This window comes from Leopardus geoffroyi, chromosome B4 (genome assembly GCF_018350155.1).
Source record: "Leopardus geoffroyi isolate Oge1 chromosome B4, O.geoffroyi_Oge1_pat1.0, whole genome shotgun sequence".
NCBI lineage: Eukaryota > Metazoa > Chordata > Mammalia > Carnivora > Felidae > Leopardus > Leopardus geoffroyi.
The window spans coordinates 95059845-95084342 of record NC_059341.1 but is presented as its reverse complement, the minus strand read 5'-3'; the positions used below and the strand labels follow the sequence as shown (position 1 = coordinate 95084342).

At 39.3% G+C, this 24498-nt stretch overlaps 1 protein-coding gene across 2 annotated transcripts in view; it reads right to left on the bottom strand.

Annotated features, from left to right (window-relative positions):
- The window catches only part of LOC123592207 (RAB3A interacting protein), a 144796-nt gene that overhangs the window by 48339 nt on the left and 71959 nt on the right, over positions 1 to 24498 (bottom strand). Inside the window, exon 1 of one of the 2 annotated variants that reach the window (XM_045467245.1) lies at positions 273 to 293. The exons of the other annotated variant lie outside the window; for it this stretch is intronic. The gene's annotated coding sequence lies outside the window, so the exon portion shown is untranslated. Of the gene's footprint in view, positions 1 to 272; positions 294 to 24498 lie in introns of those variants that run through there. 2 annotated transcript variants of the gene reach the window in all.

Here is a 24498-nt window from a genome sequence, read left to right as displayed (position 1 = left end):
GAGGCGGAGCGGGGGCGGGACTGGCGTGGGGCTGGCGTGGGGCGGGAGGAGTCGACGCGCTCCCGCGCCCCCTGGCGCCAGGCGGGGCTCTTCGCAGGTGCCGAGGTGCGTGCCCCAGGTGCCTCCGCGGGCGGTTGCCCTGGGAACGAGCACCCGCGGCGCTGAGCCAAGTTTCCCTGCGCTTTATGGGCGCCTCGAGTTAACTTCGTGTTGGACTGTCCAGGAGTCGGGAAATGAACTTTCGATGTGAGTTGAGGACTACTAGAACCAACCTCAAACTTGGCGTCCATATGTATCTTACAGCGTGTGCGTGTGTGTATGAGGGATGGAAGCAGAGGAAGTCTGATAGAACCAGATTCCATCATCTGATCAGTGGCTAGAGCATTCGAGAATGTTCTTTCTGTATCCGCCTTCTCTCATTTTTTGTGTCAACTCTTTTATCAAACTTCCACCGCACTTTAGGTTCTCTGGGTAGGAAAAGTGAAAATACAGAACCAAGCTCCCAAAATCTGATCAGTAAGAAGCGATCGCCATATGTGTCTCTGTGTTTAGTAAAAGACATGGAATTTATGTGATAGACATACTGACCAGGACCATCATTCTAAATGTTGATCACATCTGTTAGAGGCAGTAAAGAAGAGTAGATTATGTGTATGACTATAGCAATCAGGATTTCTGGGATTGAAATCACTAGTGCTAGCTGCGTGCCTTTGGTCAAGTTGATCTCTAATAGTACCAATTGTCTCATCAGTAAATGGGGATAATAAGAGTATCTACCTCCCTGACTCGTGAGAGAGCAAATGGTTTAGTACATGTAAAATGCTGTACTGCATGACAGAATGTCTAATGAATATTAGCTATTATTATTAACAACATTATTACTGTTATCATCCATGTATCATCCAAACAGAAACCTGAAAAGTCATTATTCACTTTCACCAATATAGCGAGTCTTATCCATTCTAATTCCCAAGTCATTCTTAAACCTATCCCATTTCCTATTCACTGTCACTAGATAATAACCTTCTTCCATTAACCTTCTTCCTAAGTATTCTCCCTTACCCCCTGTCATTCATGTCATGTCCTGAATGAATACTGTTATTCATCACTTACTGTGCTCCATCTCTGTGCCTACTGCTGGACCTGGGGACAGAGAAACCATTACACACTATCTCAAGAACTCAAACATTGCGAGGGAGACAAGTATAATAGTAACTACGTGGAATGAATAACTCTGCATACAGCAAACTACTTGGGTTCTCCACGCTTCTCATACTCTCTCATGTATGTCATGTTTACATATGCTACTCCTTTTTCTTGTTATGTCCTGACCGTCCACCTTTTTCTTACCTAATTCCGGTTTATCCTTCATTATTCAGACTAAGCATCAATTCCCTTCTGAACCCTTCCCTGTTGCTTGCCACCTAGCCCTGTCCCACCCCAGTATGGGTTAGGTGCTCTTAGCTGTGCTCCCATAGGACCTTGTCTCTTTCTAGCAGTTATCACATAGAATGGTAATTGTGGTTTTGTCTATTTTCCTACTATCTATTAGCTTCTTGAGAACAAGCACAAGACCTGACATGTAGTAGAACTGGCTCAATAAATGCAGATGAGTAAATGACATACATACTGACACACTGTCTTGGTATATAAATGTTTAGAGGACAGGCCCTGTGATCTGTTCTGCATAGGAGTTAAGACATCAAGCATCTACAGGAAATAGTAAGCAGTAGCCTTATGCCTGAGTCCCAGGCTAGTCCATTTGCAAATTACCTACCATCCTAGAGGCTCTTTGGAATGTACTTAGAGGTGTTTCCTCCCACATGCTTAGCCTGGAAGCATAGTTTAAGAATGAAAAGAGCCATATGAGTAGTTACCTGTAATAATGCCTTGGTGTCCTTGCAACACAGAGACCAAGGTATGTTGCAAAGTGTGAGACACTCAGAGTCTCAGCCTACAAAATCTGTAGTGTTGTAAGCATCCTAGGTTAGATTGCTCACCCATATATTAAAGAGACAGACACTTCACAAACTTTAAAAATATGATGATAGATTTGCTGTGTGCTCAAATCTGCCTTCTTTCTCTTTCATTAAAAAAATAAATTATACAATATATAAGATGATATTGTATTTTTTAGAGAAATCTTAAGACTTTCACATCCATACCTGAGGCCAGAAAATGAAGGAGATGAATGCAAATATCCAGAAATTTTTAATTGACAAGTCATCAGTTATAATTTTTTATTGCTTATTTGCCTTTTTTGTTTTTCCAAGTCCAGACAATGTATATTTACAGGGTACTTTCCAGTTTCAAACTAACTTCACACGAATTATCTCATGAACCTTTTACAAAAAACAATTTGACATAGGTAGAAAGGTAATCTTCATCTTTACCAACAGGGAGCTTGGACCACCAAAGTTAGGGCCTTGGTCTTCAGAATACAGGGTAATATCTTACAGACAAATGAAGTTAAAACTCTAAAAAGCATACCGGACTTCATGTCCAGCAGTATGGCAAACTAGAGACTGGCTGATTGCCCCACCAAAAGCAACTCAAAGTGCTAGATGAAATATATAAAACGTCTTATCAAACATATCAATAAGCTGATAAGAACATAAGAAATCCTCAAGGGCAAAAAAAACTAGGTAAAAGCAGGAACCCAGACAGTAAATAATAACAATGCAAAATGGAAGAAAGAAAGAAAGAAAGAAAGAAAGAAAGAAAGAAAGAAAGAAAGATGTTTACAAGGGGAAATGTACCAAAAATAATATTTCCTTGTCTAGCAAAATAATTATTTGCAAGCTAGTGTTTGCATTCCCACAAAAATTGGCTTTCACAACTTCTGTACAAAAGCAGAGCTGTTTCTGAAGTGTCTTTTATTAGATCGGTTATGGACAATTCTGCATTTCAGGACCTTTTTCTAATGTTGGAATAAACAACTGCAAAAAATTGGAAAGCTGAGAGAAAAAGGTTAACAGAAGAGCTTAGACTCTAAAAAGTATGGTGCTCTTCAAAAGAGTCACTTTAACAAGCTACATACATATAAGGAAAAGTTTGGGTAATTGGCTTCATATCTATAGACACCTAAATTGCCATCCATTGAATGCATATTTATTTATTACTTCTCTATGCCAGATATATAAATAATCTGCAGTGAGAGAGAAGAGGAGAGGTAGACACAATGAGAGGACCTCTTGGCCTCCCCACTGTCCCAGGTTCCAGTCTATTCCTGAGGCTTTCTTCATTCCTACCCATAGGTTCTGTGACAAATCCTTGTATGTTTAATTCTGCCATTTTGCTTATATTTTCAGTGGATTCCTATCATTGGCCACCAGAAAATTATCCTAAATAATGTATTTTCATGGAGGGATTGGTGTCTGTAGCAGCTAAAAACTCAAAATAGCAGTAGCTTAAATAAAATAAAATGTATTCCTCTTATGTTGGTATGGTAGCTTTCTGACCAACACAGACACAGGCTCTCTCTCTCTCTATCATGTGACTTTACCATCTTGAACATGCAGCTTCTACCTTATGATCCATCATGGCTGTTCAAGCTTCAGCCATCACATCCTTATTTCCACCCAGCAGAAAAGAGATAAGGGCAGAAAAGGACATCGCTCTCTATTTAAGAACACTTGCAGTGTATACCTCACTACACTTACCCCTGATTGGTCAGAACTTAACTCTTTTTTTTTTTTAAGTTTATTTATTTTGAGAAAGAGAGAGAATCCGAAGCAGGCTCCACACTGTCAATGCAGAGCCCAGTGCAGGGCTTGAACTCATGAATCATGAGTTCATGACCTGAGCCAAAATCGAGAGTGGTAGGCTCAACTGACTGAGCCACTCATGTGCCCCGGAACTTAACTGTAAATAATGTCGAAACATGTCATTTCTACTGAGTAGCCATGCACTCAGTCCTGACACTAAAGAAAAAGAGGAGAACAGATATTAGAGACCACTAGCAGTCTCTGGCCCATCATGTGAGATCAGACTCAGGATGAGAGAAATGGCAATGGGGTAGAACACGCAATAGAGCAAAGGCATCATAAGGAAAATGTGCAATGTGTTCAGTGATGATGAGCACACGGAACAAGTGCCTGGAAAGGTATGTGGGAGTCACACTGTGCAAGATTATAAATGCCAAACCGAGGAATGTGGGAGTCAGAAGAAAGCTCCTGAAAGATATTGAGTTGGAGGGTGAAATAAATGGTCAAAACAATGTTTTAAGACAAGAAATGTGGTAGCAATGCCTAGAAAGTACTTGTGGGGGGGGGGGGGAATGAGAGGCAAGAAGATTAGATGGGAAGTTACTATGAGATAATGAGTGCCTATTCTGCAATACGTACAGGAAAGGAGCAACGTTTCAAAGGATTCATTTGTTGATGCAACAAGTGATTCAATATCCGTACCACCGCCCCCCCCCCCCCGCTTTCATGTTCAGCATGTATTATACCTTTTTGAAATCACAATGATTTTATTTGGGCAAGTGCCCTTTCACCACGTGTAGTCCATAGGATTCAAGTGGAACTGAATTCTACCTCTTCAAAGGTAAGCATGTGACTCAGGCTTAACCAATCAGACAAAAGATGTCGATGGCTATCGAGCTCAGAAAACCACAACAAAGCACACTGCACACAATTAAGTGACTTACCCTAGGGGCAAAACCAACAATCCTGCATTTGAAACTAGGAATCAAGTACTAAATGGGTTGGCAGCAGTGTCTCCTCCGTGAACCCGATTTATTATAAAATAGAGGGAGGTAAGGCACCGTTGAAAGAGGAATGTTCAGAAGCCTTCCATTGGTGAGGCAAGATGAAAAAAAGAGTCCGCAAGGGGAGCAACCCTGCAACTACTGGTCTCTTAGAAGGAGGAATTAACGGTACTCAGGCACAACCTTCCTATCCTACGGACTCCTATTAGCAGGCACGTGGTCCTGGCCCCTCCTCAGCACAAACCTTCTGCAAGTAGCATGTCTTGGAAAACTTGGGAAATCTCTCCTGCTTCAAAGATGAGTAATCAGTTAGAAAGGAACCAGCATACAAAGATACATGAGAAAAAAAAAAAAAAAAAGGGAACAGGAAAAAAAAAATGCCAAATTAAAATGTTCGTCCGAAAAACTTGCCATTAAGCAAAAGAAAATTTTAACCAAACCTATAGCCATAAATTTTAGAGATTAAAAGTACAACTTAGAAGAGGGTCTCCTCAGAACCCAACTGGGCTGGCACTCTGATTTTGAACTTCCAGCTTCCAGAACTGTAAGAAATAAGCATTTCTGTTGTTCATAACCTTCGCAGTTTATGGTATTTTGTCATAGCAGCCCAAACGGACTAAGCAGGCTTATTTTTGGTGGCAGAGTTGGAAGCACTCTAGTGTTTATCACCAGGAGAGTAAATAGGCAAAAAAAGGGTATAACTACTATTATACCAGTTAGAAGCAACTGATTAGAAGGCCACAAAGCAACATGCACAGACCCTACATAGTGCTAAGTGGAAAAAAAAAAATAGATGTATGATCAATATCATGTATGTACATTAGAAACGATATACATAAAAATAGCCATTTTATAAAAACACATAAAAAGATACACACCTAACACATGTGAATGGTTGCCTATCTGGGGGATAGGAATAGAAATAAAAAGGAAAAAAATAACACTAATCTTGCATGACCAATTACAATAATGTGGCCTGAACTGATAAGTAGGATTTATGATTTAAGTATGATTATGATTTATGATTTCTTAACTCTGCTTGAAAGTTTTAAGAATGAAGCAAAACCACTACAAGAGCTTAAACATAAATTGAAGAAGAGGGAGGAAAAATATTAAACTATTTCAGAAATGAAGGCAAACTTGGAAAGAGCACAAAGGAGAATAAACTTTTTTAAGGAAAAAATCAAAAACAAAATAAAGCATTTTTTTTTAATTTTTTTTTTCAACGTTTATTTATTTTTGGGACAGAGAGAGAGCATGAACGGGGGAGGGGCAGAGAGAGAGGGAGACACAGAATCGGAAACAGGCTCCAGGCTCTGAGCCATCAGCCCAGAGCCTGACGCGGGGCTCGAACTCACAGACCGCGAGATCGTGACCTGGCTGAAGTCGGACGCCCAACCGACTGCGCCACCCAGGTGCCCCCAAAATAAAGCATTTTTAAAGAGTCATAGAATACCAGATTAAGAAAAGCAAGTAAAATGAAATGGAAATGAACAAACAGAAAGGATTAGAGAGAAGAGTATGTAAATGGAAGAGAAACAAAAGAAATCCACCATATGCATAATCAAGGAATAAAACCAAGAAAAGGATCTAGATATTGGAACAGAAAAAAAAACAAAACAAAAAAAAAAAAACTTAGATAAGTATTTTGAGAGACTTTTCAGAAATAAAAGAAGACCCAAACTATAAACACAAATGTATACAATAACCCAAAGGAAAAAAAAAAATGGCACAAAAATGGTCAAACTAAGACCTATTGTAGTAAAGCTGTTGGATTTCAAAGCTAATGAAAATCTTTTGGATAACTAGGTAAAAATGATCAAGACATCTGTAAAGGGAAAAAATATCAAAATGTGACCCAAAGGATTTTATGCTCAAGAATTTTACAACAAAGAAGTGTGTTTAAATACAAATGTAATATACAACATTTTTGAACATGCATGCAATATGGTTTTCATGAACCCTTTTGTAAGACAGTAGAGAATGAACCTCAGCCAAACAAGAGGTGAATTTAGGACCAAAACAAACAAACAAACAAACCCACAAAAACAAACAAACAAACAAAACTGACAGTGATCCTTGAATCCATTTAACTGTAGAATTACGTCTAAAACAAATATGAGAAGGATATGGTCATAGAACAGAGAGTAAATTATAAATCCTGACAATGTATCAGTGAAACAACCAATAGAAGTTGAGAAAGAAGAGAAACAAGGTAAACGTTACAAAAAATAATGTAATTAGGGAATGGGAGAGGAGGAGCAGGAAATATACTGCTTACTGCTTTGAATAATATCTAAAAAATATATAATTATAAAGTTATTAAGATATCCACTGGAATAAAAATGCATGCCTTTCAAATTCAAAAACATGCATACCAAAGAGTACACAGGCCATATAGTGACAAAAAGTTAAATGAACAGCATAACCAAAAAATGATAGGTGGACTAAAATAGAACATAACTTACATTTCACTAAATATAAAAAGATTAAACTTACCAATTAATTAAAAATCTTCTCAGAAGGAATATCAAATCAAATCCCAACTCTCTGCTGCATACATAAGGTAACGAAAACAAAGTGACTTAGGATGAAAATAAAAGGATAGACGAGAGTATACTAAGCAAATGAAGCCAATATCAAAATTTTATCTCCAACAAAGCTCGATTCAGGGAAAAAGCATTAAATGAGACAAAGACAGGCACTTTATAACAATAAAGCATGAGGTACAAAAATTAAGATCTCACACTTCTAAATATCTATAAACCAAATTACATAGCATTTAAAATTTATAGAGGAAAAATTACAGCAGATCCAAGGAGAAATCAACAGGAAACATGGCTAATTAATTTACCTCTCGTGCAGAACAGATCAAGTGCTAAAAAAATAATAAAATAAGAATAGAAAAGCCCTAAGTAACATAATTAATAAGGTAGATTATATACATGTTTATACACTGCTATACATAGTTGTGAGAGAGATTAAAACTACCCCTTTGATGCATAGTCAATTTTTGTAAATTGCCCATGAACTATTTACAAAAATTGACTACATATCAAAAGGGTCTTCAAACAGGCCCCACCCTAAGGTTGGGGAATGCTTTTTTTATTCTCGGCCCCCTTTAGTACAGCTGGCTGCTCTTTTATTTCCTTTACGCATCGAATTTCCAGATGTAAAAAAAAAGGAAGTTTGAAAACTACTGAGACACACACACACACTTAACAATGTAAAAATATTTATTTTATTTTAAATTTAAGATCCACAGCCCACGTGCCAATTGTATGGAATGGAATGCTATAAAGCAACAGTGTCCAGTAGGTGACCTAATTGACCCTGTTTAGCTGGAACACAGAAAGTTTTCAAGGGCTATCTGCCAGCAAGGAGTTTGAGAAGTTTGGCATAAACAGGGGTGTTTAGTAGGGGTGGGGCACCAGCAATGGAGTGGGGCAGGAGTGCTTCAATACTAACTCAAGACAAAGGAGAAGTCTGATCCTCCTTGCTTCATTCAACAGGCCAGCTTGTGATCTGAGCTGTGTAAGATTCTTTTCCTCGCGTAAGGAAGAAAGTTGTCGTGGTTGTCAACATTTTTTATGCCTGTGCCCTTAACCATCACTGGGTTGGACAAAGACAAAGCATCGTGTACAGTTGGGTTGTGTTTTAATGCAGCCAGAAGGCTAGATTACAGGAACTAGTTAGAGATGTTTTGAGGTCAAGGACTTTGGGGAATTGAAAGGACTCTCAGAGGCCCAACTTAACATGCAGCGGCCCGAGAGATTGCACTTTCTTGCTGATCTGATGAAACACCTGAATGTACAGAGCTTGAAACCACAGGGAAAAGGAAGGGCTTTTGTCTCAGGAAATGAAGATCTCAGGCTCAAACCAGGCATGTGAATTGAGCTAATGGCAACTGGGCTTAATGGAATTATAGATTTTGAGGAGTTGCTGTACTATTTTGGTAGACATAAAGTCCACATTTCAAAAGACACAGATTTTGATGAATATGAACCATACTTTACATTTCTGCAGCTGCTTTTGGCACGCAAACCTCAAGATGTGTTTGAACTACCAAGTAACTCTCATCCGTGCAGCTTGGTGGCAAGAAGAATTTAATTTCACAGACCGGAAAAGAAACTATACTATCAAAGACACAATTTAATTAAAATTGGAGAAGTGGCATATGAGTCACAAAATTGTCCTAAATGTCTTCCTACATGGCTCTCTTTCCTGCAATCTAGCAGGAAACTGATGGTAACTATCAGTAACAAAAACTTGGAGTAGAAATTCAACTGTCCATTTTCTTCTTGAATATAGTCCAGATGTCTCAAGAACTGTTCAGCCATATACCTAACTATATTGTCATTGTCATGATGAAAATTAATCCGTGAGTTTCTGTTTTAGGTAAATACTTTTCAAGACCAGAAATACTCTGACATCATCCCCGTGCGAAATAAATCCAGCTAGACGGGCAGGCACTTTTGGCTGCAAGGAATGGACTTCTGTCCCCCATTCAGTGCCAGCAATGCCGGCTCAGCACCCAAGCGATTCAGATAATTGTAGAATCTGACCTTGAGGCAAACTAGAAAGTATGGGAAATACCTGAATACTGCTTAGCATAGTATTTATACAGAGCAGATGAACAATATAAACCCTTAATTAGTCTGTCTCTTGGGGTCTTGAAATTTCCAGCATGTTGTGATTCTGAGGCTTTAGTAAGGCCTAGCCAAGAGATCGGAGTCATCCCTAGTTTTGGTAGGCTGTAGCACATTTTATTAATAGTTGGCTAAGTAATCTTGAAGGACTCTTAATACTGTCCTAAAAATCCATAATTTTGAATATCGTTAGGAGAGAATTCAGACAACACACAGTTTCTGATTATCTGTAAAATGTGGTATCACTATTCTAAGGAATTAGAGAGAACTTTTGGTATGGACATGACTAGCTTTATTAGTATTTTCTCTTTCCATCTTTGGAAATCATTTAAGAGTTACAAAGACTAAAAACACAACCTACACCTCCCACACACATATACACACACCAAAATCCACAAATCCTTTTTTTTTATTCTTTTGCAAACTAGGGCATTACCATACTGCCCAGATTCTAAAACATGTATAGAAGTTGCCAAAAGCAGCTGGGGCGCCTGGGTGGTGCAGTCGGTTAAGCGTCCGACTTCAGCCAGGTCACGATCTCGCGGTCCGTGAGTTCGAGCCCCGCGTCGGGCTCTGGGCTGATGGCTCGGAGCCTGGAGCCTGTTTCCGATTCTGTGTCTCCCTCTCACTCTGCCCCTCCCCCGTTCATGCTCTGTCTCTCTCTGTCCCAAAAATAAATAAACGTTGAAAAAAAAAAAAAAAAAAAAAAGAAGTTGCCAAAAGCAGCTGAAGTTGAGTAGAAATTGTATGGGAGAAAGTAGAGAGAAAAAAAACACAGGGGTGGATATCAACAGCAAGAAGACCCAGGTAGGCACTGCTAGTAAAAGTGTAACACGTGAAGGTAAGGAACACATCCTGAGTTGAAGAAATTGTATCCTTTGTTTGCAAAAGGGGGTGCGGAACGTGGGGCAAGCCATGCTGGCGACAAAAGGTCTTGTACTCAGTTGGATTCAGAATAACCGTGCAAGTGATGCTACACAAAAAATCATACAGATAAGCCATATTTGCAGGGAGCAATCTCTTCCATGTGGCAGAAGAGAAGAGAGCCGACACCTAGTAAAAACCATCTCCTTCCTGTCCTTACTCCCATCTATACTGGAAACTCTTGTAAATCGCTGGTCCAGGAAACCATTTCATCCAATGATGAGAGATAAAAAAGGAAGTAACACAGCGCTAACATAAAGAAACTATAAAGAAAATTGGAGGGGGGGGGAGCAAAATACAACATGCGAAGCTCTCTTTACCAGTAAAATGTCACCATGGCAGATATATTTTTGGAAAAATATCTTCCTCTGAATTAGAAAAATAAATGAGGCAATTACCTCTATAAAAAGAAAACAGACTCCCTCTTTCTGCTCCTCCCCTGTTCACATCTCTCTCTCTCTCTCAAAAGTAAATAAAACATTTTTTAAAAATTAAAAAAGAAAGAAAACAAACAAAGATATAGTGAAAGATATAGTGAAGATACAGTGAAAGGAAAAATAGAAGAACTCAGAAAAGAAGTAGAAAAAAACCAAAACCTTCAAAGAAATAAAGACAAATTAGAAGGAAAGAAAGAAAATAAACTTAAGGAAAGATAAAAATATAGAGAAAAGAAATGAGAAAAAACACGCAAAATAAAATGACAAGTAGAGTAAAAAAGATCAGAAACAAAACAATAGATACAGAAAACAGGCAAAGAAGATGTTCTAAAACTTACAATTGATGCCCCAAGCCCCCAAGAAAGCCCCAAAATAATGGAACAAAATAAATGTTTAAAGATACAATCGAAGAAAACTTTGCTCAATTAAAAGACAACTCTTCTCTTGAAAAACTGTGTTATAATCCAAGGATATTTTACTTGAATAGCTACTGACTACAAAGAGAAAACAATAATCCTTTCTGGGAGGTTACAAATAGTCAAGTCAGTTATAAAGGGGAACTGTTAGGTGGCCTTACATTTCTATGCAGTAATGTTCATTATAAGAAGACATTGGAGCAACATATATAAGATACTCAAATATGGGCACAAAGACTTTAAGTCTAGCCAAACTGCCTTTCAAATATAAAGACTAGAGACAAAGAGTTAAAAAAAATTTTTTTTAACATTTATTTATTTTTGAGAGATGGAGTGTGAGTGGGGGGTAGGGGGGGGGGGACAGAGAGAGCCAGAGACACAGAATTGGAAGCAGGCTCCAGGCTCTGAGCTGTCAGCACAGAGCCCCACGCGGGGCTCGAACCCACGGACCTCGAACCCACAGACCACGAGACCACGACCTGAGCAGAAGTCTGGTGCTCAACCAACTGAGCCACCCAAGCGACCCAAGAGACAAAGAGTTTTTAAGGTGCAAAAAACACAGGTAACATTGTTCCTATCAGCCTTTGTAAGAAAATTACTAAAAGATGAACTTCAGGCAAAAAGGAGATTAGGGGCAAAGAAGTTCTGCTTGTGAACATTATGTAGTTAAATGGAATCCTTCCATTGTGCCCTCTGGAATTCAGCCATCATCAGCCCAAGTCCCTGTATCCTCAACCTCTTCTCTGAACATTTCATTCACCTCGTTACTCTGGAAACCTGGCTCTTCCCTGAGGATACTGCTTCCCCTGCAACCATCCTACGCAGCAGCTGTTTTTCTCCCACAGTCATATACCTGGGCCTCGGGTGGGGTAGGCCACCTCTTTGCTCTCATTGTCACTTGCAGACTTTTCTCACTCCCTTCACTAAAATTCCCCAGCTTCAAGTCCCATGTTATCAGATTAATTCACCTAGTAATGTTCATTTTGCGATCATCTCTTGACACTTAGGTCACTTTGCTCTTGTTTCTCAATGATATTAGCTACAGCCTGATAATCTCTATTTTTAATTCTTGGTGATTTTAATAAATATTGTAGGTGATCTTTCCAACACCATAGTCTCTGTTTTTTTAATACCTCCACTCAAATGACATTGTTCTTAGCATACCTCATTCATCACCCTATAGTCATGCTCCAGACCTTGTCATTGTCAATAACTTCATAATCTTAATTCTATCATTCTGTTTTCTGACATTTCACTTCCTATCTTTCCAACTTACTCCCTTTACTGCCCCAACTCCCAGCGATCTTTTGATCCTATAGTCAAGGAAAAAAGATGGCATATATACCAAGTTATTCACTGCAGCATTCTTCTTAATAGAATACTAAAAACAAACCAAATGTACATCTTTAAAGGCCTCGTTAAAGGATTCATTTAAGGAAGGAAGCAGTTACTTGAACCAGGAAACTGGAAGACTGTAGGGAGAAGGCTGCTTGACAGGAGCTGTCACCTTGGTGACTCGGCAAGGACAGAACTACAGAAGTATCCACTCTCCCGTGTCATTCTCTGTTGTTTTCTGCCACTAACTCAGAATCAAATAAGAATTATTAAATCGCTTTTTAAGGCCACTTTGAGAAGAGTATCAGGCAGGATACAAGTGTCACATTAGTACAGTCTAAGAATAGATATGAAACCTTGCCTAAGGAAATGTCTACCAACCTGGGGTCTCTGGAAGCTTGAGGATATGCAAAGGTCATTACGTGGCTGAATAAACTATTTTCAACATTTCAAAAAATGTACCACATAGAAATTGTATCACAGGAGAAATTTCTCCTCCATAAGCAAATGGAAATGTCATACTTTCTAGCTTTGAGCTGGTATAGTGTGAACTTCTGCTGATCATGTGATAAGTGGTAGGCATTTCCTGATCTTAGAGATCATCAAATCTAGGAGGTATAGTCTATAATTTATGAAATTGATTTATCACTAAAAATCACAAAATGTATCCCATTATTAGAATATCATAACTAAAATATGGTTGTTGTTATTTGTTCACCTGAAATTACTGACTAATTTTCCAGGTTTAGAACAGTAAATAACCAATACAGTGGTATAAGATATGTGAGTTAAAATATTAAATAGTAGGGCACCTGGGTGGCTCAGTTGGTTAACCGTCTGACATTGACTCAGGTCATGATCTGACAGTTTATGAGTTTGAGCCCCGTATCGGGCATCAGAGTCCGCTTCAGATCTTCTGTTCCCTTCTCTCTCTGTCCCTCCCCTGCTCACTCTGTCACTCTCAAAAATAAATAAAATATTTTTTAAAAATTTAAAAATATATTAAATGATATCACATATAATAAAAACATACTGTTTTGGTTCTAAATTCAGTGGTCAGATTTTTTTTTCTAAAGACTGTAGAAGCATTCTTTAGTTTACTCAACCTTATTAGTCAAATACCATGAAGGGCTAAGTTACATTCACAATTTTATCTTTTCTGTTTGGTCTGATCAATTTTTTAAATACCTTCATGTAGAATTTGATTTATATTTTATAACCTATCCATGTTAATCACAGATTCTCTCAGAAAGAAATCAAAAGGGTACTAGACTAAAGACTTTGACTTTTGAAGTAAAGTGATGGGTTTTTTATAGTCAGAAAAACTGCAGATTTGAGAAATGCCATAGTTAACCCCTTTAGGATAAGTGAGGAGGGAGACCAGAGTGATGGGTCTTCAGAGGCTGTCACGCTGGAAGCTAAGGGGGATGAGCTGCCTGGAAAAAAGGAAAAGCAGATGGAGTCCCGTTGTTCCCCATAAGGGGTCATTACCTTCAAAACTGTCAAGATGCCAAAGACTTAACAAGATAAAAACATAAGGCAAAAGAATTTTCCTCCAAAGTATGCCTGAAACCTGAGACAGAAGATATGTAAAATTTCCCACGTGGGAAAATTCCCACTGTTTTTCTTATCAATGAACACTTCAACCCCCTCGTCAGGGAATATTTAGTATCCTATCCAAGTTCTCACCCCTAGGCCATTGCCTGACTAATTACATCTCCCTAGATGATAGCACTCAGGAAAACCATGCTGGGCAAGTCAGAATGCATAGAATTTCATTTCTTTATTTATTCAAGGCACTTATTCACTGACAAAATAACTCAAATGGAAAGGCTTTGGACATATGCAAAAATGGGAAGTAATCTCCTCTCTGAGTTAGGACCCTCCTGGGAGAGTAGCATGCCTTATCAATGTTGCAGACCTCCATCTGAGAAGCCAGCAGATTGCAGTCATGGGCATAAACTCACAATTGCCTGACCCTGGGCAAAATGCAATAGGGCATAATTAATGCAGTCACAAGTATCAGATCAGTAAAGTTTCAGCTAAGTGTGGTGACTGATTTTAAATAAGATCTTTCTTTTCAGATTATTTTTAGCACTTTAAATATGTCCTCCAAAGAGACTCATACATAGTGCTCCAAGATAATTACTATAATGTGAAGAATTGGGAACAACGTGCATGTCCATCAATAAGGAAATGACAAAATAAATTATGGCATATGCATTCTCTGGAATCTTAGGCATTTGTTAAAAAGAATGATCACAATATACGGATGGGAAAAAATGGCTATGATGTTTTAAGATAAAATAAGAATTAGAACAATATGTATGATTCCCTTTTTACAAAATTTCCATTTTGTAAAGCAAGTATATCGGATGCAATCTTTGTGCACTTTCTCTGATTTCCTCTACTACCTCTTGCTGAAGGTAACGCCAACACCCCTACTGTATCCCTAACATAACCATTGCCTTTTCTGACCTTCCTAGCTGGCCAGAGTTCAAGTTGGAACCCTGGCCCTGCAAAGCCCTTACTCCCCACACACTAACCTTATTACATTGAGTTGTCTCTCTAGATTTGGATGCAATGCCACACAATTTGCTTCCTCAGTGGCTGCCAAGGGCTGAAAATATAAGGAGTTACCTCTCAATGGGGTGAATGTTGGCTGATAGGAAATGAGAGGCAGGAGGGTTCTGAGCCGAAAAATCTCCCCCTCTTCCTTCTTGCAGAGGACTACTCTGAAGCATGGCTTCTGCTTGCGGCCTTTCCAGAGGAGTCCTGCAGGCCAGGTATCACACCTGCCAAGCACCTGCTATGTCTTTGCAGGCCCATGATGAAGCAGCAGCCATGTGGTGACGCATCACATCCTATTGCTTTGCATCTTTTTTATCTCTTTTTCATTGTTTCTTCACCCTCACCATCTTTGACTGGCATTTCCCAAGTAAAGTCGCCACACTTTAATCCTTGTTTCTGGTTCTCCTGGCTTAAAGCACCCAGACTGAGACCACAGCAAACTAAATGCTGAAGCTATACAGTAGTCCCCTTTATCTGAGAGGAATACGTTCAAGATCCCCAGAGGACGCCTAAAACCAAGGACAGCACTGAACACTGTTTATGCCACGTTTTTTCCTGTAAATACATACCTGGGATAAAGGTAATTTTTAAGGGACTACTCATCTGTGGTTTCAATTCCCAAGGTTTCAGTTCCCCATGGTCAGCCACAGTCTGGACAGATGATCCTCCTTCTGACAGATTGTTAGAAGGTCAGTAGGAGAGTAATGCTACATCACTCACAACGCCCATGTCATTCACCTCACTGCATGCCATCACACTGGCATTGTATCATTGTATCATCTCACATCACCCCAAGAAGGCTGAGTACAGTAAAATAAAATACTCTGAGAGAGCCGACGTTCCCAGAACTTTTATTACAGTATATTATAATTGTACTATTTTACTACTGGATTATTGTTGTTAATCTCTTCTGTACCTAACTTATAAATTAAACTTTATGATAGGTATGTATAGATAGGAGAAAAGATAGCGTGTCTAGGGTTGAGTACTACTTGCAGTTCTGGGCATCCCTGGGGGTCTTGGGATGTATCCCCCCCCCCCGGATAAGCAGGGGGGCCTACTGTCACCAACTAAACTCAGCTTTAAAAAGAATTCTGTTCTTGGTCGGGTAGCCCCAGGGCTTGAGAAGAAGAACCTAAATAAGACCATGACAACAGGACTTGACAGTCCCCAACAAAGAATGTAAGTTGGTGGTGGATGTAGCAATGACCACCAGTGAGAGCTACCATTGTGTGACCTAGGTCAAGGCCTTCATCCTAAACCTGGTCCCACAGCCCTCCGTTTAGTAGCTCGAGAACTGCAATAACGAAAGTAGCCGGCTTTCAATCATAGCTATGGGTGGGGGAAACAGTTGACACAGGTGAACGATACTCATTTACGTGAGTTTTATCATTACCATGTGCCAGGAAATGTTCTAAGTGCTTGGGATTCAGCAGTGAATCCCCACCAACATGGAGTTTATGTTCTAGAATTGGGGGGGGGGGGTGGAGGGGGAGTGGGCTGGGAGGGAAAGTAACCAAAAATTTCAAAAATTAATTTTAGCCCTTAGCTTCCTAGCAAGGCCAGCTCTGAAGAAAACGTGTCAGAGCAACTGAGTTCTATTATTTTCTTCCCCCTCTCTCTTTATAGCCTTGTCTGCTCCCTTTTGCTTCTCGCTTAGCGGCTTCCCCACCCCTCATCCTGCTTACGCTGGGCTGGGTGTCTTGTCAACTGAAATCCCAAGCTCTTTGGGATGAAGCCCACCAATCTTTTTTTCCCCCTAAAACCCTCTCCAGATGAATGGTTCAGATGATCAGCCAGCCTGCTCCTCCCGGCTGCCTCCCATCAATATTTGCCCAATTTGTGTGTTTCCCCCGCCCCAGGACTTGCTCACTACATTCCAAAGTGGTGCTATTAGCTCAAGCTAACGTGTTACTTTATTTTAAAAACTCCATGATACTGCTAGTCCCTGACATTTGCAGAGTGCTTTTGTATTAGCAGAGCATTTTCACATACAGAAACCATTTGGGTCACATTACTACCCCAAGGAATAGGCAGGGCAGGATTTATTTCTCTCTTTTTACTGCTGAAGAGACTAAGCCTCAGGAAAGTTGAGTCCTTGGTCCAGGGTCATTCCACTGGAAAGAGCAGAGTTGGTTTGAGGATCCTTCCAATTCCTTGACTGCACTGTTTTCTCCCCGGTTCTTTTGCGCTGTTCTCTCCAGATGATAATTTGAATTATTTTGGTAACATTTTGTTATAATTCTAAAGGTGGACATGCCAAGCACCAGAGTGGGCTGACAGAAAAGAATCCTGGAGCAGGTGTGCCTTTGGTGTCCTTAAATCAACTAGAAAGATTTTCTGGTCCACCTTCAAGTAGAGCCAATGCTGTCAGAATCAACATCATTATCAACTGATAGATATAAGGTTGATTGGACTAATTAATACAGCCCGTGGGCCAGTGTTTATGGGCAACTGGGCTGCTTTCTGTCCCTTCAAGGGCTGCTGCCTGCTTCTTCTCCTACAAGCTGGCTGTCAGGAGCCAACTGTCCCTCTCGTACACCCCCCTCCACTGAAGAGTCAGCCGCCAGATGGTACCACTCTTTCCTCCCCTCTCCCCATAAACAAAATTGCTAGGGTGATCATAGACCTTATTCTCCAAAGCAGAGCAATTTTGAGAGAAGACGAGGGCACTCTTAATAATTAAGCCAGGGTAACGTGTAGACCAAGATTGTCCTGGATAAACCTTACCTATCGCCACCAAGTACGTTGTTAAAACCTTTTTAAAAACACAACTGGCTGAATTAAAATTTGGTTTTTCTTTCTTGATGTGCTTCTGATAAAGGTGCCAGTACATACAACCATATCTTCACAGGACACAAAAAGAAAATATTCCTGAGAGCTTGCATGCTGTGGAATGCATGAGAAAGCTAGTTAAGGAAACTTGTGAATTCTTTGGAAATGTAAAAAGAAAGTAAAGTAAAATAAAATAAAATCCCTCCACAATGCCCTTCCCTGGTCCTCTGTAAGGGTGTAAAATTTAAATGTTCCGTAACAGTGTCTTACCAGGTAGTAATCTATACTGGCCACAGTTACCCATAGGAGAGTATTTAACTCTCACAAGAACCTTGTGGAGCAGCGTAATCCGAGGCGCACTGACAGATTACTGCTTTGTTGAAGCATCCTCCCGGAGCAGATACTGCTGCCCATCCTACCAACAAAATCCTTACTCATAGAGAGTTTGCTTTGTGTTTTAATACTGTAAAATAGCATACACTCATTGTGCATGAAAATATATTGAAAAACACAGATAAGTTAAAAGCAGGGAAACATCATTCATAATCCTCACCTAGTAACTATTATTAGCATTCTGTATATTTATTTCCAGATATGTATATAAGTATTTACATACTTAAATTATATTACATGTATTTCTCCATGTCATTATGCATTATTTTTGAGCATCATTTCAAATAACTGCACAGTAATCCATCATGTAAAGAACATCTTGTTCACTTAACTATTCCCAGCTTATAAGGGGGGACATTTAGGTTGTTTCCCACTTCTTATAAATAACGCCACAATGAATGCTTTATACTAAAAGCTTTTTCTATGCTTCATGTTATTTCTTGAGGCTAGATTCCAGAAACAAATTATCTTAAAATACACAAACATGTTTAAGATTCTTATTACATGTTATGAAAAGCCTTTTAACAGGCTTTCATCTGGTTTATATACCCATCAATAATAAATATGGCCCTCACCGGCACAGAATATATTCGTATGCAAAGCATGATATATGCCTTTTGTTTTGCATTTCTTTGGTATCTAGAGAGGCTTAGCTGTTTCCTATATGCTGGCTAACTAACTGCATTTCGTATTCCATGAATTGTTTGTTTACATCATCTATACAGCAGAATTTTTACTGATGTGACAAATTAGAAATATGTATGGTGTATGTTAAAAAAACTCTGTATGTTCAGACTTGATAAAAATAGCAGAAAGATCCACTGAGAATTATTATACGAATTACGGAATTAGAAAAAGATACAATTTTCTATAGAGAGAATTCAAGACTTAAGTATGTAAGCAACAAAATAGTGATGTTCAGTGAGATCCTGATGTTAATGTCCATCTTCATCAAGAACTGACAAAACTCTGAGCCAGGGAGGCAGTGAAGACCATGCCATCAGTTCTAGTCGCCATGTGTCAAATTCTGTATTCACTGTCTCAGTTCTCTGCCTTCCTCCGTGTTTGAATACTTAATCATTTCATGCCTCCTGCTGTAGAACCTGAAGCAGCTGTTATTGTCATCTTTCCAGATAAGAAAACGAGTTCAGAGAGGCATGTAACTTGCGCAAGGCCACACGGTAAGGAGTCAAACACTTTCTGATTCTAACCCTCATGCTCTTTTCACTAACACGCTCCTACCCAAAGTCGGATGCTTAAAGACATTCGAGGGGGTGCCTGGGTGGCTCAGGGTTAAGCATCCGACTTTGGCTCAGGTCATGATCTTACGGTTCGTGGGTTCAAGCCTCATGTTGGGCTCTGTGCTGACAGCTCAGAGCCTGGAGCCTGCTTCAGATTCTATGTCTCCCTCTCTCTCTGTTCCTCCCCTGCTCATGCTCTGTTTCTCTCTCTCAAAAATAAAATAAACATTTAAAAAAAATAACAAAGGCATTCAAGAAAACAAAAAAGCAAGGGACCTGGAAAATTTATTACAATAGCAGCTGTAAGTGTCAGAGATGCCCCAGCCAGACTACACTGAGCATTAGTAACGTAAAAACATTCATTTCAGGCTCTAGATTATACTTTTCAGGTTTTATACAAAATTCCTCACTATCCACAGCCTGGTTCTTTTAGATACTGGCTCACCTGCAAGGCAGTATGGCACGGTGGATAAAAGTACAGGCTCTGAACCCACCTGCCTGAATGTGAATCCCAGCTTTGCCATTTGCCACACTGTAACCTCGGAACATCACTCAAATGCCCAGTGACCTCAGGTTCCGTGGGTGTAAAAAATAGGGAGGAGATGGTAATAACAGGACTTAACAGAGGTCTAGGGAAGAGCAAGTGTAGCAATGCATGCAAATCACTTAAAGTGATGCCCAGCACACAGAAAATAGTCAATTAATGTCGGTTGTTGCCGTCATTATATGTATTAATTCCTTAAACTCATTACAACCCTGTGATCCTACTGTGATCTCCCATCTACTGTTGAGAAAACAGAAAAACTATACCAATTATAAAAAACATAGCATCAATACCATTCAAATCTAAAAAAGGATCCCTGGGGGCGCCTGGGTGGCTCAGTCGGTTAAGCGTCCGACTTCGGCTCAGGTCACGATCTCACGGTATGTGAGTTCAAGCCCCGAGTCGGGCTCTGTGCTGACTGCTCAGAGCCTGGAGCCTGTTTCGGATTCTGTGTCTCCCTCTCTCTCTGACCCTCCCCCATTCATGCTCTGTCTCTCTCTGTCTCAAAAATAAATAAAAACGTTAAAAAAAATTTTTTTAAATAAATAAATAAATAAATAAATAAATAAATAAATAAAATAAAAAAGGATCCCTGGCTAGAGGTGTGAGTCAGATTTGAAAAACACAGTATAAGGTATTTTCGCATTAGTGAAGTATATACAACGTTAAGGGAAACAAGTTACATTTTACATCAAAAACAAAATTAACATTAGACACTAACATAAAGCTTTTTTTGTCAACACTGAACGTGCAAAAAAAAAAAGTTTAAAAATTGAATGTGCAAGAAATATTGCAGAGATTTTTTTAAGCACTTTTCTTAGAAGGCTTAAGAAAAAGACTGTCACTGACTGTCCTAGAGCAGTGACAGGGATGCTGATAGATGTAGTAATCATCCTCTGTTGTCCTATTTCAACGCTACTTATCCCTATTCTCAATAAGCTTGAATGCTTGGTTTCAGATGCCTGTGACTCACAGTTGTGAATAATAAATGTATTAAAAACATACTTTTTGCATCAACATATACTTTCACCTTGAATGAAAAGCACACACACCCAAAACACGTTTGTTTTTTTTTTAATCAGTCTTTATCCTGAGAACAACCATGCATCAAAATCCTAGGGGAAGTCAATATAACGAAAATATTTTTATGAATGCTGTCCTTAAGAAATACACTGGGGGAAATGGTTACACTCCTTTCCTTCCTCCTCTTTCAAATAGAAGGGAAAACCTTAGCTGATGGATGGGCTTCTGACATGTCCTGGGAACCCCAGGCCTGACTCAGGAGGGCAGCTAAACTAGGAGAGCGGAAGATGGGTTGCAAATGTGAAGTCCTAGAAGAACTTACCAATGAATGGCAATCCTCACGTAAGAAGCCTGGAGAAAGAGGAGATGCTAGTCAGTGAAGAAATAGGAAAAATATAGGCAAGAGAAAAAAGGAGAGGAATGGATCAAGATGAGGACTGGAATGGCATGGCTGCTCTAGCTGTTAGGTGAGATTCACGGATTTCAAAAGGAAATCAAACTACTGAAGAGACCCCTGGGCTGAGGTGAAGTTAAATGAAATGGGTTATTTCTAAGGGCACTGCAACTATTAAGTCCAAGCCAAGAGGTATAAAGTATGGCACAAAAAAACAAAAACAAAACTTTTCTTTGTGTTTACAAGATTTACATACTCCGCTGACAGCAAGCAATCTAGTTATCTATTTAAGTCTACTTATATGTAAACTTGACTTGTGGTTTCTCCTGCTTTTCATCTACTGGAGTGATTTCATAGCAAAGACATCCATATCTGCAAACATGCAGAAGTAAATGTTATCATCAAACAGCATAGCTGCACTGCTGGTTGTAACCTGTGTTATTTCTTGAACCATTTGGCTTCCTTGATTCACTTTAGCCACCCTGGAGATCGTTGACTTTCAGGTCAGTATTGAGTCTCCCTGAGAAGTAAAATAAATATTGTGTAGAGACAAGGGAAGAACATTCAGATGCGTAGCGCTCGAGATGGGCCATATAAAGAGAGCAAGTTTGCTAACCCAACTCAGAGGGAATGGTTCTTTCCTCCTGACCACTACCCTTCAGTCACACGGACCCCCAAAGTTTCCTGAGTGTGTGTTATGTCACACCTTTGTGTTAGCTGCCCAATTAGAGCAGATTGTAATCTCTCCCCACCTGACAATGCTGTGCTTTTATGCCTGACAGCCCTTCTAGACAGTGAATCCCTTGAAGGAAAGGATGGAGTCTTACTCATCTTCGTATCTCTTAGCTCCCGGCACCAAGCCTGGCACATAGCTATTACTCGGTATCTATTTGTTGAATGAGGGCATCATTCAAATACATTTCTTTTTTACCTATGCAACTTTTTTTTAGGAAACTTTCTTAAAGCCTGTAAGGTAAGATGGAACGCATGGTTTTATGTTCAAAATCACACTGGCCCCTGTGGCAGTCAATGGAAATTTATATAATCTGATCATTTGTTATGTTACCAAACCTCCAGAGTTAGACACAGGCTGGAGGGTAGACCCAATTAAGAAAGACAGAGACCATATGAGAACTTTGTACAACAAACAATAAATTAATAGAAATAAAATGAAAGGTTATTAAAATTCACATCTTGGAATAAAGACAGTCTCTTCAGCAAGTGGTGCTGGGAAAACTGGACAGCGACATGCAGAAGAATGAATCTGGACCACTTTCTTACACCATACACAAAAATAAACTCAAAATGGATGAAAGACCTCAATGTAAGACAGAAAGCCATCAAAATCCTCGAGGAGAAAGCAGGCAAAAACCTCTTTGATCTTGGCCACAGCAACTTCTTACTCAACACGTCCCTGGAGGCAAGGGAAACAAAAGCAAAAATGAACTACTGGGACCTCATCAAAATAAAAACCTTCTGCACAGCAAAGGAAACAATCAGCAAAACTAAAAGGCAACCGACAGAATGGAAGAAGATATTTGCAAATAACATATCAGATAAAGGGTTAGTATCCAAAATCTGTAAAGAACTTATCAAACACCCAAAAAACAAATAATCCAGTGAAGAAATGGGCAAAAGACATGAATAGACACTTCTCCAAGGAAGACATCCAGATAGCCAACCGACACATGAAAAAATGTTCAACATCACTCATCATTAGGGAAATACAAATCAAAACCACAATGAGATACCACCTTACACCTGTCAAAATGGCTAACATTAGCAACTCAGGCAACAACAGATGTTGGCGAGGAGATGTTGGAGAAAGAGGATCTCGTCTGCATTGCTGGTGGGAATGCAAACTGGTGCAGCCACTCTGGAAAATAGTATGGAGGTTCCTCAGAAAACTAAAAATAGAACTACCCTACGACCCAGCAATTACACTACTAGGCATTTATCCACAGGATACAGGTGTGCTGTTTCAAAGGGACAGATGCACCCGCATGTTTAGAGCAGCACTATCAACAATAGCCAAAGTGTGGAAAGAGCCCAAATGTCCATTGATGGATGAATGAATAAAGAAGGTGTGGCATATATATACAATGGAGTATTACTCGGCAATCAAAAAGAATGAAATCCTGCCATTTGCAACTATGTGGATGGAACTGGAGGGTATTATGCTAAGTGAAATTAGTCAGTCAGAGCAAGACAAAAATCATAAGACTTCGCTCATATGAGGACTTTAAGAGACAAAACAGATGAACATAAGGGAAGGGAAACAAAACTAATATAAAAACAGGGAGGGGGACAAAACAGAAGAGACTCATAAATATGGAGAACAAACTGAGGGTTGCTGGAGGGGTTGTGGGAGGGGGGATGGGCTAGATAGTTAAGGGGCATTAAGGAATCTACTCCTGAAATCATTGTTTCACTCTATGCTAACTAATTTGAATGTACATTTTAAAAAATAAAAAATAAAATTAAAAACATTAATTTTTAAAAAGGAAAAAAAAAAGAAAATTCACATCTTGGAATTAACCCTAAAGTAGGTATTCTTAACGTGAGGACATGAATCTTTAGCAAGCATCCTTAGTGAGGATGAACTTCAAAGGGCGTATCTAGGAACCACACAAAAAAAGTCAAAGTCAGAATGAGGTATATGAATATGTGTATTTTGCAAAGGAGGTGGCCATACATAGCTTTCATTAGATTCTCAAAGGTGTCCACGATCTAAAAATAATACAATCCATTAATGCAGAGACACTTGCAGAAACATGAAAAGAAATATGCACAAGGATGTTTGTCACAGCATTGTTTGAAAGTGAAAAATCAGAAACAATCTAAATGGACTTCAATAAGAGTGTTGAACACATACATAAAATATACGTGATGTGCAGCATACATATCACAGCACATTGTTCCGTGAAAGACCAGATTACCACACAGTGTGTATTATATGGTCTCACTTATGGAAAATAATGTGCACGTGTATCTAGGCACAGAGTGTGTCTGGAAAGACAGTCACCAAATGTATTATTGTTGATTGGTGGAATTTAGGATATTTTTGTCCTTCCTTTTCACTATT